The 6,926-nt window shown below is 49.4% G+C and overlaps 1 pseudogene; it reads right to left on the reverse strand.

Annotated features, from left to right (window-relative positions):
- LOC131277361 (olfactory receptor 2G2-like) overlaps positions 1–3,284 on the reverse strand; it is a 70,023-nt pseudogene extending 66,739 nt beyond the window's left edge.
- Positions 3,285–6,926: the final 3,642 nt, after the last annotated feature.

Below are 6,926 nucleotides of genomic sequence, written 5' to 3' on the forward strand. Positions count from 1 at the left end.
ATCATACTACTGCCAGAATATTGTTTTAATTTTTCGTTGTCACTTTGGTTAAATAAGGAGCTGAGTCTTGTTCATGGTGACCTATGATCTTATTTCATATACATTACAAACCTCCTGGCAATTTTGACATCTTGCATTCCCTCAACCAAATCCTAAGTATGTCTCCTTGATCAAAGATTTCTACAGGGGTCCCAGAAAATAAAAAATTGTGGGAAACAAAGGTATGTTGTTTCCATGGAAGCAAGTTACTTCCTTGACCACTGAGTCATGCTGTCTCCATAGCTATACATGCAGGTCATAAATCTAGCAGGAGATGTGTACATTCAGGTGGAATGAGGACTTGGTAGAATGGAACAACCTGGGCAACAAGATTTATGGCTATGTTTTCTCAACAATATAATAGAACATTGAAATTTTGAACTTTGATTTATAATCATAGATTTAGATCCATTGTGTTACACAGGTTGAAGTAATGGGAATAGTTAGCAAGAATAGTTGCTAGTTCTCACGATTGCTTGGGGTATATAAAGAAGCCCCTGAGATTAATAAACTTGTCTGATGAACTTGAGGCTTCAATGCTCTCACATCCCCTGATCCCAATCTCTCTTTTTCTTTCATTCCCGATACCCTTTGGGTCCGTGACTCTGAAAAAAAATTGTTAATTTTTTACCTTAATAGAAGAGAAATTTTAAAAGTTGTTAGGATTATTTGATATGTTGGGACTTGCATGGGATGTGTTGTCAAATTAAAAAGAATTATCTAATTTTCTGTTGGTTAAATTTGAGTGGGCAAAAAAGTTATTCATATAAACATTTCAGAAATTATATGAAGTTACTTAGAGAGTTGTCAAGATCTTTACTGCTCATGACAGGCACTGGTGCAGATTTGTAAGGTATTGTACAAGAGTGAGGTCTTATTAGTCAGTCAAGTTATTCTTTATAAAATGCTCCATTCCACAAAATAACCAAGTTGCCTGGTCATTTACATTGTATTCTTCTGGTGCTTTTTTTAACTTCAACAACAACAAATAAATAAATAAACAAACAAACTTTAAATGAGAAGGTTAGCATATTTACCTTGCTCCATCTGTCAACTTCACAACGCTTGTAAAACTGAAAGTTCAAGAGGTGTCAAATACCTTGCAAAAAAGGACCCTTTAAACATCTTTAAATGGATTTTATACAATCTCTACCACCTCCAACTTTAACCTTATACCCAATTACAATTAAACTTATCATTTCAAGTTTATGAAAATCAAAATAAAACTATTAAAAGCCATCACTGGAGACATGGAGAGTGTTGGAGATTTGGGCCCGAAGGGTATCAGGAATGGAAGAAAAAGAAGAATGAAAGAAAGGAAGAATGTGAGAAAGCTGGGATCAGGGGGTCCATGAGTAGAGACTCATCAGACAACTTTATTGTTTACAAGGAGCTCTATATATACCTCAGTCTACATGAGAACAAGCAGCAACATGCAGTTAACTATCAGCATTACTCATAGTCTAAGGAATTAAAAAAATCTTATCTCAAGGTACAAAGTCTAAGTGTTCAATTTACTACAAAAGGTATGTGCTCATCTTTCAGCCTTTAACAGCTTCCTCCTGTTTGCTGGGAACTATTTATTACTGAATTCCTTAGGTTGCAAGCATAGCCATGGAAACAGCATGTCTCTCCTTGTGAGACCTCTGTGTCTCAGTTTCCAAACTTTCCCTTTTTGTTTTGTTTGTTTGTTTAGTTATTTATTTCTCTCCCCTTCTCCCACCCATTTGTCTGTTCTCAGTGTCTATTTGCTGCATCTTCTTTGTCCACTTCTGTTGTTGTCAGTGGCATCAGGAATCTGTGTTTCTTTTTGTTGTGTCCTCTTGTTGTGTCAGCTTTCCATGTGTGTGGCACCATTTCTGGGCAGGCTGTACTTTCTTTCACACTGGGTGGCTCTCCTTATGGGGTGCACTCCTTGCACATGGGGCTGCCCTATGTGGGGGATACCCCTGCAAGGCATGGCACTCCTTGCACACATCAGCACTGCACAAGGGCCAGCTCCACTCGGGTCAAGGGGGCCCGGGACTTGAACTGCAGACCTCCCATGTAGTAGATGGACACCCTAACCAGTGGACCAAGTCCACCTCCCCCCCCTTTTGTTTTACTTGAGGTGACCATGCCTGTCTTAGGTTACCCTCCTCTCATCATTGACTACCCGCCAAGCTCTTTGACTTGGGGAGATTATTGAAGTGCTTCAGCTAGCACCAGATTATTTGCATGTCCCATGGCTGTTACACTTTGCAATTTTCTTTGAAAGCACTGTCCGGCACAGGCAAGAATCATGAGCAATAGAACAAATATGTTTAGCCCTATTCCTAAAGCTGACAGGAAATGCTGTGCTTTCCACCAATTAACTGGGTTAAATTTTGTAATATGTGAAATCATATCTGAGAAAATATCCTTATCATTTGCTACATGAATTTGATTATGAGACATCTCTAATATTTTCCTTTGTAATTCAATTATTTCCAGAGAGATATTACTTTTATGGCCTAATAAATGATTCTTACTTTTTCCATACTATATTTGATGTATTATATGCAAGCAGAGTTAACAGAAATTACTTTCATTCCAACCACATCTCAACCCCCTTAACAAATTCAAATTATACTATTGATTTCTAATATGTAACATAGCTGATTTCAAATCATTAGCTCAATTATTTAACTGCCCAGAATCTATATGCTCTTGACTATGGCACAAATCACTAGCATTTTTGTTACCGCCTCTCTCCACCCCTCCTCCCCTTTCAGCCCCGCCGTCCTTCCCACCAGTCCCGCCCATATTGCCAACCTACAATCTGCCCTCTTCCCCAGCAACTGCTTACCTCAGGTCTATCCATCAGCTTCAGCCTGTCCACAGCCGCCCCTTAGCCAACCCTCCCTTCATCACGCCCCTCCCTCTACCCAACCCTATATAGCTAAGTGTACTTCCGTAATAAAGCAGACCTGTTCCTGCGCTCAGGCGGTCTCCGTGGTTCTTTCCTAACCGCACGTCCCCCATGCCTGGAGAGCCCCGGTGCTCTCTCCCTGGAGCACCCCCCGCCAGCGGTCCGGTAGGAGCTGACCCCCCCGACTCTTGGGCCTGAGCGAGACTGAGACACCCCCGCTCAGCAACAACTGGCACTCCCAACGTGGGGCAGCTCCTCCCCCGGCCCCTCTCTGCTGCTGCTGCTGCTGTAATCGGCGATCATCCTCCTCTCCAGGTAGGGACCCCTCGCTGTTGTCCCGTTCCGATCCCGTCATGGGCGCCTCTTTGTCACTGCGTCAGGCGCCACAAGTCAGGGCCCTTGCTGCCCTGCTAGATGCCAATGGAGTCCACGTCTCTTTGCGGCAACTCCAAAAGTACTGGGACCTCTTACTCCCCTTTAATCCGTGGCTCGCCACCTGCCAACTCTGGAGCCCGGACACATACTCGCGACTCATAGGTTGAGTCACATCCGCCATGGAGCATGAGAAATGCACCTTCCCAGCAGGCCTCTTACCCGTTCTCGTTGCCATTCGCGCTTGTCTCCTCGGTGCTCCGACCGAGGCCATTTATGAAGCTTCTCCCAAACGGCCTCTAGACTGTGATCCCGATGAGCCCGCCGACAATGACTCTCTGTCTGACCAACTTGCTGCTGCTCTCAAGCGCGAACCTCCCCGCCCAAGCTCCCCGCAGCCGACAGGAACCACTCCTGCCGCTCCCCAAGATGGCAGACTTCCGCCTTCTTCCCCCACTTCTGCCCAAGATGGCGCACATCCGGCTTCTTCTCCGCCAGTATCCTCCTCCTCCCGCCTCTACCTGCCTCTTCCTGCCCAGTCAGCATCCGGTTCGGGCCCGGACACTGCAGGGTCACCATCTTCTGCTAAACCGGAAGCACCCCCCGCACCATTTTGTCCACCGCCGGATGTAGCTGCTCCGCCATCTTGGCCGGCACCCGGAAGGGTCCTGCCACCATTTTGTTGTCGTCCGGAAGCCGCTAAGCCACCATTTTCTCACCCGTGTTCCGCTTATCCCTTGCCGCCGCCGTACGGCAATAGCCCTTCACCTGCCTTGGCTGCTCCAACGGCCCCCGGTGCCACGCCTCCTCAAACCCCTCAGCTGTATCCGCTAAATCCGCAGCCCACGCCGCAGCGACCCCAAACTTGGCTACCCTTTACAGCGGAAGAGGTCAGGACCCTCCGCAAAGCTGTGAAGGAAGACGGGATTGGCAGCCCTTATGCGCAACAACTACTTGAGGAGTTGGGGACCCAACTTGTTCTCCCATATTACTGGATTGCACTAGCCCGTGCCATCCTGATGCCGGGTCAATTTATTGAATGGCGCGCCCATTACCAAGCGGCTGTTGACCGGCAAATCGTGGAGAATGCCCAAGCTGGCATCCTCGATCCCTCCGACGCATACACGGGTACCAACAATTATGCAAACCCTCGTTCTTATCTCGAAATTGACCCAGGGTTTTGGCATCGGGTAAAAGTCCTCGTCCAGCGGTCATTCTCTCTAGTTTCCACCAAGCAGCTCACCAAGCTCACGCAGCTGCTTCAGGACCCCAATGAAATTTTCCCAGTGTTTGTCGCCCGCGTCCTGGAAGCTTGTCAGTGGAAGATTTCCAGCGAGGATGCCCAGTTTGCGCTGGCCAAAGAACTTATTATAGATGGGTGCCTTGCGCCGTTCCAGGCTGTAGTCCTTCCCATACACGACAAAGCTCTGCACGAATGGGTCCTTGCTTGCCGTGACGTCGACCCACAAGTCAAAACACTCACCACTGCCTTTGCCTCTGCCATGGCTGTTTCATCCGGCCCCACTTCTGTCTGCTTTCGGTGCGGCCAGCCCGGCCACTTCATCCACAAGTGCTCCCAGCCAGGCCCAGCGCCTCGCTCAGACCCGCCGTTGCGACGGCCAAGGGGCCCTCCTATGCCATGTCCGCGTTGTGGGAAAGGATATCACTGGGCCCGTGACTGCCGTGCCGCCCAAGGTTCCCAGCAACCTTTAAACTCCCAGCGGGGCAGGCCTCAGCCCCACCCTCAAGAGGCCCCCAGGAGAATTCCCAAGCCATAATGTGGACAATGCCCATCACACGCCACCAGAAACCCTCATTAGAGCTTAAGATTAATGGGCAATGGCTTGATGGGCTTCTGGATTCAGGCGCTGAAGTCTCCTGTGTTCCCTTCGAGATCGCCGCATTCAATCACTGGCCCCTCGAAACCGGCCCTCAAGTCATCGGCGCCACAGGAGCCGCTGCCTCCTGGAAAACATCCCAGCCTCTGCATTGGAGCAACCGGGAAGGCCACGAAGGCCAAATTCGTCCACTCATCCTCTCGTCAGTCCAGACCATCTTATGGGGGAGAGATGTCCTCAGCCAGCTAAAGGCCCGAATCACCACAGAAGCCTTCTCAGCTGTGCTGCCCTCCCCCCTTCTAGGGGCCACTGCTCCCATCTCAAAACCTGACCCTATCCCTCTGGAATGGGACACAGAGGAGCCCATCTGGGTCGAGAAGTGGCCCTTGCCAGCTCACAAACTGCAGGCTCTCTCTGCCCTCGTCGAAGAGCAGCTACAAGCAGGGCATATAGAGCCATCCACTAGTCCCTACAATTCACCAGTCTTTGTCATTAGCAAAAAGAACACCGGCAAATACCACCTTCTCCACGACCTCTGTGAGATCAACCAACATATTAAGCCTATGGGGTCACCTCAACCAGGATGCCCGCACCCCACCGCAGTCCCCCAGCATTTTCATGAGGCAGCCATCGACATCAAGGACTGCTTTTTCTCTATTCCTCTTCACCCCCGGGACTGTCCGAGATTCGCATTCACGGTTCCACGCATCAACAACCAAGGCGCAGCTCAGCGATTTCAGTGGCGCGTATTGCCCCAAGGCATGCGCAACAGCCCGACTATGTGCCAACTGTATGTCAACCATGCTGTTGAGCCACTGCGCTCCAAGTTCAATCCGGAGCACACATACATCCTCCACTACATGGACGACCTCCTTTTAGCAGCGAGCTCCAGTGCGCTCCTCAATGATCTGCTCTCGGCAATAATAACAAACCTCTCCAGCCTCGGGCTTACTGTGCAGTCTGACAAAATAAACCTCCAGCCTCCTTTCCAATTTTTAGGCTTTCATTTTCATCGGTTTATCCAGCCCACAAGCCCAAAAATCCACCTCTCTCCGAAGATGACATTAACTGAGCTCCAACAGCTCTGCGGGCAAATCAATTGGCTTCGCTCGGCGCTTCCCATCACAACAGCGCAAATGCAGCCTCTCTTCGAGCTTTTGCAGACAAGGGACGGCCCTCCAACGGCGACCACTCGCAGCATCATCATCACTCCTGAGGCTCGAGAAGTCATCCGGCAAGTTAGCGCCGCTCTGCAGCAGTGCTGCCTGGAGCAGTTCTCCCCTAACCTTCCAATCTGTTTCCTCCACAGGGCGCTGCGTTCATTCCCGCCAAGGTTCCCATCCCCTTATGCACGCCTGCTCTAACTACTCCTCTCCCGGTGCTTCCGCCAAATTCTTAATCCCCCATAACACCTCCCAGTGGCTTTGTACCTCCACGGGATTAACCCCCTGTCTCAACGTCGCCACCCTCAACGCCACTAATGAAACCTGTCTGCTTATTTTCCTCGCCCCACGAGTCCTTTTCCATGGAGATGATGAATTCTTTCTCTCTCTTCACACCCGCCACCTCTCTTCCCACTTTCAAAAAAGGGAGCCTGTTACTGCTGTCCTTACCATCGCCACCCTTTTAGGTCTCGCTGGAGCAGGCACAGGGATCGCCGCCCTTGCTACGCAATCCACCTCCCTCTCCTCCCTCCGGCAGGCGGTCGATCAAGATATTACCTATCTCCAAGAAGCTGTTGAGCATCTAAAAAACTTCCTTAACTCTCTCTCTGAGGTCGTTCTCCA

Source organism: Dasypus novemcinctus, assembly GCF_030445035.2.
Source record: "Dasypus novemcinctus isolate mDasNov1 chromosome 11 unlocalized genomic scaffold, mDasNov1.1.hap2 SUPER_11_unloc_1, whole genome shotgun sequence".
Classification (NCBI taxonomy): domain Eukaryota; kingdom Metazoa; phylum Chordata; class Mammalia; order Cingulata; family Dasypodidae; genus Dasypus; species Dasypus novemcinctus.